The sequence below is a fragment of the Pecten maximus genome, chromosome 7, assembly GCF_902652985.1.
Source record: "Pecten maximus chromosome 7, xPecMax1.1, whole genome shotgun sequence".
NCBI lineage: Eukaryota > Metazoa > Mollusca > Bivalvia > Pectinida > Pectinidae > Pecten > Pecten maximus.
Genome location: NC_047021.1, coordinates 37,335,971 through 37,347,932, shown reverse-complemented (window position 1 = coordinate 37,347,932; position 11,962 = coordinate 37,335,971).

The following is an 11,962-nucleotide window of genomic DNA, read 5'->3' as shown; positions in this document are numbered from 1 at the left end:
TTAAGGAAATTGACACGAGTAAACACATCAAGTGGATGAGTATAATTTGCATGAACATTTGCACTCTTCCTGTTAAAATGAATAACATTTAATGTATTTAGGGCAATCGAGGTACCAATATTTTTCTGTTTTTAACCCCCACGATGATTGGATCCAGGACCACCTTGTCACGCTGAGCCATACCCCCTACACCTCTACGCAAGGAAGGGGGTATCTTGAAAATGCGTCATAAAAGAAAATCGTCCGGAAACTTAACTAGATATGAGTAAATATTGTGATGCATGTCAGCTCTGGCGCGAAAGTCCATATTTCGTATGTAGGTAAAACAATACACCTATAACAACATCAGCCATTGTTGAAGTTTGATTCAGCGTTAACCGTGAAACTTGAGCCTTCCTCGGACTCCACCGTATACATAGCCCTGATGAGGGAGTCACAATAAGACTATTGTTTCTGTGACTAAAATTTCACCGGGGGATGAAAATAGCGAATCTCGACGGGGGTACGATTGCGTAGGTTTATGAAGTGTTGTGGACAATACGATGAGATATGTTTTGTGATAAGAAACATAAAGTTTTATTATTTATTTATTTGGAATGTAATTTGGTTTTATGAATGAGAAAGTCACAGATGAAACAAATAATTTATTTCAGTGTTTGTAGTAAACAAGATTGAATTATTTTTACCAATGCACACAAATATGTCGAATGGAAGTGACTTAAAGCTTGGCCTCCTCTACATTGATGTCACTAATCCCCGGTAACACTACGTCACACCTGGAAGTGATCGGGCCCAGGCGGTGACATCACAGGTGTTTGTGCAGAAAAGAAGATGGTATGATTCATATCAGCAATATATCTAACGATACACACACTGTGTGTGTAGTGTTCTCTGTGTAACAGCGCCTGGGAGTTATTAGTCTACTTTAAATACAATATTTAATACTATGCTATGTAAATAACAATGAAATTAGCTACATAGCAATGTAACCTTTTTATAAAGTTAAAGAGCAATTATGAACACATCGATGACATATGTGAACATTTTGATGGAGGTAAGCGGTATTTGGCCTGGTTCGATAAGAGTTTATATTTTGAAATTTAAAGATAACCAGTTGAAATATTAGTTACATCAACCGCTTCGTGTGTACTAGTAGCTTATGCGAGAGAAGTAGCCTGGCTAAGTATACATAGTAAACGTCTCATTAGAGGAGGCTCAAGGAGATTTACAGTCTAACAGATTGAACAAAAAATGATATTTAAAATTCAGTTTAAGAAAAATATACAAATTAGTGTATTTATAAGTAATATAATTCTTTGAAACTGTACAGAAATATGTTGTTTGGGTTCTTATCAAAAGTTAAAATGAAACTTTAAATCAAGTTATTCTCGGTAATAAATTCCCAATAAAATTGATCACACAATGAATGCGGTTAAAGTGTTCAGCTTCTGTCCCGGAAATACTACAAGAAGTCCGATTGGTCACTAGGTTAATGATGACGTCATTGGACAAGTCCATTACAAGTCACGAGTACTAATATAGCCTCTGAAGCTTTGTTGCATTTTCAGAAAAATTGAGATGAGAACCTTTCAAATATTTACATGGTGATATTGACCAAACTAACTCTTCTACTGAAAAGCGAACACCAGGAATTCGACCAAGAAATCAGGCTCACCAACAGGATGTTGAATTGTTTGCAAAGCTATCAAAAGTTCCAACATCGACGTCAGTGAAGCATCCACACTAAAGATTTGAGGACGTCTTATCTTTATTGACATTTGGTCTATTCCAACAACAACCGTGTACATCCTAACAGGTTTCATCGTCATTTTAACCCCCATCTTACCGATTTGCCCTTGCCGTCTGGCCTTAGACGAAGCCTCATAACCATAGCAATGTCTAGACTATTGGTTGTACTGGTAAACATCAACTTAGTAATGATCACAACATGCACCAACTAAAGTCATATTATCAACAGATGAAATTTTGTTAAAACATAATTTCTAATTATCTATAAATAAATATACACATGCGTTAGGTCTTAATGCTCCAGAGATGAAGGCATTATCTACGGAGAATCTCCAGCCATGATTTTGGTGTGTTACTTAAAGTTCAACATATTGGCTTACCGGCTCAAAACTGTTCCATTTCATAAGGCTAATCCTTATAAACTTGAATAAAGTACATGCAGGACATATTCGTGTTCCTCATTATCAGATGTATGTAAACTTCCTGCAAAAAATCCATGCTATTTAACTGTGTTATAGTAGGTCGTTGATAAAACAGCAGACGTCTTTGGATACCAGGGATTTGCGAAATTACACAGTTTACATGATAAAATAAAATGATCTGTCGCCAAATTCAGCATGTGACATCTTAAGGATATTTGAAATTTCCCTGAAGTTCTCCATTGCGATTGAGGGTTATTGCAGCTTCCTAACTGATCTCCATTGGTGTAGTCCGATTTTTATAGTGTTTTTTATATTTGAACTTTTCGCTCCAAACATCGACGACTAGTCCTAGAAGGACGAAAATGATGTAAGTTGTGGATTCATCCACTCTTTTAATGTAATGATTACTTTTACTATCTAACACAAACATGATATTGTAAAAATGATAAAAGACTTTTCTGTGATCAATCTGAAAGTATGAAACATAATATTAATGGAAATCGTTAAGTTCATGGTTCGAGCACGACACAGGTTAAAATTGTCTTCATATAGCATGCTTAGTTTATGTTAAACACATACAAATGAACAGGAACGATTTCACAACTTTTCAGTTCGTTATCCTTGATTTGAACATGTAGTTTAAACTACAAGGCAGGAACTAAACATGAAAACCCTATGGGGAGTTATAAATCTCTCCTACTCAAACGTGGGAATAGAGTAATTTATCTCCATATAGCTCATAAAATTACAAAAATCGTCTTTTTTTCTCTTCACAACATGCCAACGTCAGCCTATACTTCAAAATATTATGAGACTATTGACAAAGTACGTTCGTACTGGAGAACAATACCAAAAACAAACGTTGCACTTCCTTCCCAATGGCTTTACCATTAAGCTGCGCCACACGTGCAGATTGCCGTTGTGTAGTGGTCAATACGCATTTGAGGCTTGGCAAATAGAGTGGGCGGGAAATGGCTCATAGAATCTATTAATTGACGTGGGATGCTAATTAGAAGCCTAAAGGTGTATGCATTGATTTATTTGCATTGTTCCTATATGGAAAAAACAATAGAAATATGCACGTCAGTTGAGCGTCATAATTGCATACTTACTATCAATACCATCTTGCCGTTCAAATAGTAATATAGATTTTTATCCGTGTATAACTTGTACAAATTACCACCTTCGTATGTTTACGATTGAGTTAGCGAGAATGATATTGAAACACATCAATATGACGCATGTCACAACTATTTTTAAATATGTATCTTTAATGCTATTGATTGGCACATGGATATCGATCTATGTTCTGTTGTGACACTGCTTGAAGTATTGTTTTTAAACGATGATAACGAAGATAAGATATATAGAGCTAATTACATAGAGGTAAATTGTACTTTTGAATAAAGATTTTGTAATATATACAGTGGAAACCAAATGCCGATCAGTAACTGTATCATACAGTTCTTCTTTCTATTTTTGGACATTAAATGATGATTGAGGCCATAGGTGGTCGGACTCCTAATGGGGTGTGGTATTGTAGACAACATCAACAAACAGTTTTTGGTTTGGTGAGATGTGTAAAACTGGGTTAACTGTAGTATTGTTCGTTTGTACTTAATACGTTTGTCAACTGGTATTATCCATTGATAATAGGACATTATGAGAGACAACAAACTACAATTTAAAACAAACACTTTTAAATATGAATTAAGTAACAGGTATACTGAGCAGAAGTATATGGCGAACAATGTTAATAAAGCTGCACAATACAATTGTTTTTTTTCTAGGACCCGTCATGCGGTCAGACTAACATCCGAACTTGTGACAATCTGGAAGGGAACCATAAAATCCAAATCGGTCTAAGCAAATGGTTTTCAAGCCGAAACATTTCATTGACGAGACGAGACGAGAGAAAAAGTATATTGGCAAATTTTTTTTTTTTTTTTTTTTTGGTGAAACAAATGTTAATTGAAAAGGGGATGACTAAGAGAGAAAGTCATAATTGGGTATACAGATCCGGAAATTACACCCGAGGGTGTGGAATTTGTATTATATTATATCATAAGGTAGACATCCAAGTATATTTCCGCGAATAGTGTTACTTTATAGTTTTCTTACAATTTCTGCGCACTAATAACAACAGTAATACCCTAGTTTAAGGATACACATTTTTATAATGTAAAGTCATAGTTAATTACCGAAGCGCTTCACTGAAAAGGATTTTGAATAGCTATGTGTTAATTGTGTAAGTGGGTAGGTGTTACATTGTTAAGTGTCTATCTGTTTCTGTATACTACTGACAACGCCATATCAATGCATCTATACTCCTTTTCACAACGTCTCAAGGTGAGATGATTAAATAATAAAATTGTCTATGTGTTTGCTACGTCACATATGTAATATGGGACGTAAGTAAGGTAATGTGAAACAGTTTTTCTCCACCTGTATGTCGATATCTACGTCATTGTTGTACGTAATAGGACACAATAGGCTATACATTCGATCCGATTGAACTCTGTTTGAAACTAGTTGCCAGAAAATATGATTATGAAAATAAATGAAAAAGATTGCGTATTCGGTAAACTATATTATGGGTCAAAGTGTTATAACATGGATGGAACGGAGAACATTCTGCGGCGGAGAATCGCATGTGGAACACGACCTCGGGCTGACATATTTTTTCTCAATATATTCCTGTGGTTAATATTGAATGACAAAGCTGGAAATATAATTTAAGAATTTATGGGCAGTTCGACATTCAATAATTCAAAACAGTACTTTGATACATTATATGCCGTAGCAGACATAATCGCACCATAACGCTGAAGTATCCCTTTAGTCAATCTGTGATGCTGTTGGGGCCGCGATGGCCGAGTGGTTAAGGTGTCCCGACACTTTATGACTAGCCCTCCACCTCTGGGTTGCGAATTCGAAACCTACGTGGGGCAGTTGCCAGATACTGACCGTAGGCCGGTGGTTTTTCTCCTCTCCGGGTACTCCGGCTTTCCTCCACCTCCAAAACCTGGCATGTCCTTAAATCACACTGGCTGTTAATAGGACGTGAAACAAAATAAACCAAACCAAACTGTTGAAATCCTGTATAGAGCAACCTTTCACTGTTTCATATCCAGGAAAATACAAATGTGCTGTCTTGAAATCGGATAAATGATAATGGATAATGATATAAGATACTATTCTAATGACGTATGAAACAATACATTCTGTAATTAAATTGTCGAATTTTCGAGGGAATCTGCCCCTTTATAATATATACATTCTGAAGAGTTCCCATGTTGGAGCACCTGATCGCCTAGCCGAAATACCAGCAGCTCTTACCACTGCGTCACATCAATGTTCCCAGAAAAGAATGTTTTAATTAGCAGTGATGGTCGGCCCGATACCCTGACATGATCATAGTGGCAAGTCGTCTATTAGATGATATGAATACCTGGATCGCTAAGATATACATACCTGGATGCGAATGGTACACATGAAGTTATGTAAAAAGCAAATGTTTAAATGGTATTTTGAATATATATCAACAAGCTTAGAGTGTGAAGAGTCTTAAGCAATGTAAATAAAGGTATACGGTCGATTCTTGGTAATTCAAGAGGATAGAAAAATACTACATCCGGTTAAACCACCAATTACACGCCTGTTATCTATGTTTCTTAAGATCCGGGACGAAAGTTAGTGACAAATCAAAATCAGCCTTACTACTTCTCGGACCTTACGGACGGACGCAGGCTGGACTTTCCAAATTATTTGTAATGGCGTAATAGACTTAAATTTGCTTTGATTCATCCAGGTAGATTATTTATTGTGCAGTCACGATACTGAGACGTGTTTTTGTCAGGCCGATAACGATTTCACACTTTACACAAGTCCTCGACATTTAAAGTAGATTAGGTGGTAAATTGTACACACGAGCTGTAGGCAGAAAGTCTCATAAGTAAACGGATGGACACTCTCAGTGAATAATTTACACGTTCTCCCTGATTTATACAATTATATCATTCCGATATCGCTATCACTACCTCTTACGACTAATAAAATGTATCTCTTGTTTTTTTGTCTTATAGATCACTGATTGTCATTAACTAAAGAAGTTGTGACAATAACACTTTGAATTTTGACCAATCAGAGCGATCACTTCTATTTACTGCATGCATTGAAAATCACCTTAATGTGAGAAGCCCAGATTGCTGTATTTGACTGTTTTACTTGGTGTTTGTTCAATGCAATATTGAATTATATAACTGTTTAGTAGATCTATATAGATAGGGCTTACATTTGGCTAGGTCTCAAAATAAAAAAAACGGGAGGTAGTTTTCGGGCAATAATGTCTAATGCTAATATAATAGTAATAAATACACGACTGCGTTATCTGCCTATATATGAGAGTTACATAATATACGTAGTAATCAGTAAATAGAGTAAGCAGTAGATGCAAATAATTGACGGTAATGGTAGGAGAGCAGTTAATATAAGTATTTCACAGTAAATATTAGGATTTCACAGTAAATATAAGGATTTCACAGTTAATATAAGGATTTCACAGTCATATAAGGATTTCATAGTAAATATAAGGATTTCACAGTAAATATAAGGATTTCACAGTTAATATAAGGATTTCACAGTAAATATAAGGATTTCACAGTAAATATAAGGATTTCACAGTTAATATAAGGATTTCACAGTTAATATAAGGATTTCACAGTTAATATAAGGATTTCACAGTAAATATAAGTATTTCATAGTAAATATTACGATTTCACAGTAAATATAAGTATTTCACAGTAAATATTACGATTTCACAGTAAATATAAGTATTTCACAGTAAATATAAGGATTTCACAGTAAATATAAGTATTTCACAGTAAATATAAGGATTTCACAGTTAATATAAGGATTTCACAGTAAATATAAGGATTTCACAGTTAATATAAGGATTTCACAGTTAATATAAGGATTTCACAGTAAATATAAGGATTTCACAGTAAAAATAAGGATTTCACAGTAAATATAAGTATTTCACAGTAAATATTACGATTTCACAGTAAATATAAGTATTGAACAGTAAATATAAGGATTTCACAGTAAATATTAGGATTTCACAGTTAATATAAGGATTTCACAGTAAATATTAGGATTTCACAGTTAATATAAGGATTTCACAGTAAATATAAGGATTTCACAGTAAATATAAGTATTTCACAGTAAATATAAGTATTTCACAGTAAATATAAGGATTTCACAGTAAATATTAGGATTTCACAGTAAATATAAGTATTTCACAGTAAATATTAGGATTTCACAGTAAATGTAAGGATTTCACAGTAAATATTAGGATTTCACAGTCATATAAGGATTTCAGAGGAAATATGAGAAATACGCTTCATATATAAATAATAAAAGTAGATATAAGGGCACCACAGTAGATAAAGGAAATACAGTATATATGAAGACTATTCGGTAAATATAAGGATTTAACAATAAGTATAAGAATCTAACAGTAAATATTAGGGTTTATTAGGGGAGTAAATATAAGAAGCAGAGCAAATATAAGAAATTAACATCTTATTTAAATAATAGAAGGAGGTAGAAGAACATGGCAGTTGATATAAAGAATATAACGTACAGTAAATACATTTCAAAATTATTACTAGACTATGAATAAACGTAGAAACGTCGAAAGTAGATATAATAGCTAGACAGTTAATATGATGATTTGGCAGTGAATATAAAGATTGTAGAATAAACATACAAGATCTCAATGAGAAAATGAATATAAAGATCAGAGTAAATAGATGGTGGAGTAATGGAGTAGGAATAAGATTAAATGCAAGGTCAATTTAGTGACGGACGCGGTAGTACATAATCATATGTGAAATGGAAATTCAAAATCCGTTCAGCTTGATAAACATTTTCATTATATCACCCATTTTGTTTATTGCGTTATAGATATATCTAGATAATATTAAAAAATATTAAGAAATAACGAAATGCAAGTCAATAGATACAAACAAAAATATTATTGACAAATATTATTGAATTACCAAAATTATTCGCGTGTCAAAAGAAAAACTCGACAACACGCCTTTCGTCGCAACTTGGCGATTCAGTCTGAAGAATCGCCAATATGCGATGAAAGTCCTAAAGACGTGTATTTGAGTTTTTCTTTGTGCATTACTTCATCCATAGAGATCATACGTAACGATTTTATGCTATCATGTTCTCACCCAGATAAATGTATATATAATATATGATATATTACCAGGTTATGATAAAATATATATTGTATATAATTTATACACAAAGTATATAAGTAGCAGTAACTAGTGTCGTCGGATGGTTGAGTGGACACCTCTAATCTACCTAAGCTAATTAAGGTGTAGTACACACCTGTTCCTCGTGAGCCATGACCTGTTTTTAAACTCGGCCAATTTCAGCATGCGGTCAGTTTTATCACAATGACCACGATCAGGATCATCTGTTTGAGGTTTACATAACAAAGGCGTGGACCGGTCACCTGTAGAAGGAGTGTGTATATTCTTCATCTTTGAGAACAGTGGATTTCTGATTCATGTGGTTTGTGTGGTCTACAGAAACTGTGACCATCGTATGATAATAATCCTTCGACAAAAGGCATGCTTGTTTACGGTTATCAAGTGGTATGGCCTGGTCAGACTTTTTTGACCAGGTCTATATGAAATGAGTACCGTACCATACAGGGTGTCTATACTGCTACGAAGCCGCTTAGGCGTATTACAAAAGGGGATGGTAGTATCGTAATCTAGGTTAATACAGCCATAGACAGCTGAACTATTGTTTGTATTCTAGTGATGAAATTTGATAACAATAACAATATATATTTAATACATTCATATAAAACTTTAATAATACAAAGTAATATAATTGCTAATCGGAGCCATTCGCACAAATTAAAGTAAGATATGATCGCTAATCATCTTAATTTCATTTTATACTTTCGATGTCGATTGCTAATTAGCAATCCTATTTCAAAACGATATGCATGAATGAATTCGCAGGGAAATTAAAAATAATCCTTGAAATAAAAGCGGCGTTGAACACAAGTCGTTTATAGGTATCAATGCGTATGACATGTTTTTAAAACACAAATAACCACGAAGTTTTGATCTCACCTCTGTGTGAACTACACGTAATATAAACTGACATTAGACATGGCATTTTGTGAAATATATGTAGAAAAAACTTGTCAGATATCGAAACTTAAATATGACGTCCAACAACTGCTAGCTTGTGAAGCAGCTGTGTCAATTAAAACAACACAGCAATAAAATCGGCAGTAAAAAAGATCAAAAGTCGTAGCTTATCTTCAAGATATAGTTAAAACGAAAAGCCCAAGACAATGTTTTTGCTCCCACTTGCTCAATGCTCATTTTTTATGCCTGATGGTTCCTTTGCCATAACACTTATTTCATTTGACGGATCAAAATTAACCAAGACTGTCAAACGACGTTACTCCACCCGAACACCTGGTCCTATCAACCTTGCACTTGTTTTTTTTTTTTAGATGGTTCATATTTTGACACAGTTCATCGATTTTGATGTTTATGAATAGGTATGCATCTAAAAAGACAATATCGAATATCCAACTTCTCGTATGTCAATTTGCAGACTTGTACATGAAGAATCAAATTCGCAGCTAAGTGTTTTCAATACGATACCCTTTGCTAGCGAAGTTGCTACAGATTATGTTCCTATCCTAGAAAAGATAGTTTCAATCTGGATAACCATCAGATGAATATAGTTCCACAGATAGAAGCTGATGTAACGCCACGAGTATTTAGGGCTTGATCGCACGATTCATTCAGTCTAATCCGATTTACTCGTGAATACTAGATTTCTAAATTAACGCCTGTACGACTACTTGTTACTCACAAAAGATCAATCTACGATGTTGTTAGGTTACCTTATTCATGGTTAATTGGAGGGGACACTCCATATCTATGATCTGAATCATATAGCTGCAATTCAGTATTGGAATTCCTATAGAACAGAGGCATCATTGATTTTCAGCAACGACACCACACACTTTTCTGTATATTGTGACAGTTATATAGATACTGTAATTAAAACATGCAGAAAATAACATGTCAACAAGGATGCAAAATACCCCGTATAGAAAAACTGCCACCGGAAGTAATAAAAACATTTCGCATTCTTTCAATACTAATTAAATAGGTGCGGCAACATTGGAACGGTGAACGAAATGACGCATTGTTGAGTATATTGTGGCATTAAGCCCTCTTCATTAGAACAAATCCCTTCAATCTAGTGAGTTTTCCTTTATTCACAGACGACAAAGAAATATATAAAATCAATGTATAGATAAGTTAGTTGATTATTGGAATATTTAAGCTTTATAGTTATTCTTTCCAAAAATCTTCAATATTCCAGTAATCAACTTACTTATCTATACATTGATTTATAGTTATTCTTTCCAGACGGGGCCGCGACGGCCGAGTGGTTAAAGTGTCCCGACACCTTATCACTAGCCCTCCACCTCTGGGTTGCGAGTTCGAAACCTACGTGGGGCAGTTGCCATGTACTAGCCGTAGGCCGGTGGTTTTTCTCCGGGTACTCCAGCTTTCCTCCACCTCCAAAACCTGGCACGTCCTTAAATGACCCTGGCTGTTAATAGGACGTCAAACAAAAACAAACAATTATTCTTTCCAGATATTTAATTTAGAAGACGCTTCATCCTTTGGAGTACATGGTCCCCCTTTCGTTGTCCTTGATAAGGGGTTTCCATGCAAATCTATAATATTGTTCATAGTTGTCCCCTTTTTTTTTATTGATTTTGAGTTCGAATTATGGTGTCGTCATGATGTCGGTGTTCTTTGTTGTTTTATACAATTCTTGTGGGTTGCTAGATTGTGAGCTATTTGTTCCCGAGTTTTGCCGTTAACCTGAATGCCATGTCTATATTCTTACAACTACTTCCATCCATTCAGAACATAAACGCCAAATATGTTTTTGTGGATTCGTTTCAAACTGATTGCAATTAAAACAAAGTGCTAAAGGGGCATTTCATCTCCGAAACTTCAGATCTGAAACATAATGACCAAATCCGTTGACTATTTTAACAGTGAAAAATCCATATTTAAGCTTTCTGGAATGATTGAAGAAAGTGTACATGTAAGCCAAGTTTAACTATTCAACTATATTTCATAAACATAAACAACATATATGAAGTAGGGGTAGACGTTTAAGCGATAGAATGTTAGTTTAAAAACCCAGAAAAATTTAAAGGTATATTGGAAAATGGAAAAATATCTATCTTAATGCATGATAAGCTTTACGCATGACAAATTGACGATCAACAACCCGTGAACATACTAAAATACCAAGGTGTGTTATCAGCGGCTCTGCTTATGATCGTGCACATTTATTGTGCATAATACATACTTAGAAACTTGCTAAAACGATTTCGCTGATTTTCTGTTACAAAGCCTTTTGTAAATCGGAAGTACGTCTGTTCCGTCTGATAAGTGATCCCTTCAGGTAACGTTTATAAAAAGGATGTTTCTTGATTCATTTTATTTTTTATAACGAGATAACTGTTGCAATATAACCATGTGGAATTTCCATAAACTTAGAGGCATTTCCTTATGCAGACATTCTTGGAGGGGATATATAATGATCATAGAACAGTACAAGCAGGGTAGGCCGTGTTCTTTTGCCTACACATATATAGATCTTATCTTTGATCTTCGATAGCTGGGAGAGATATTGAGAAG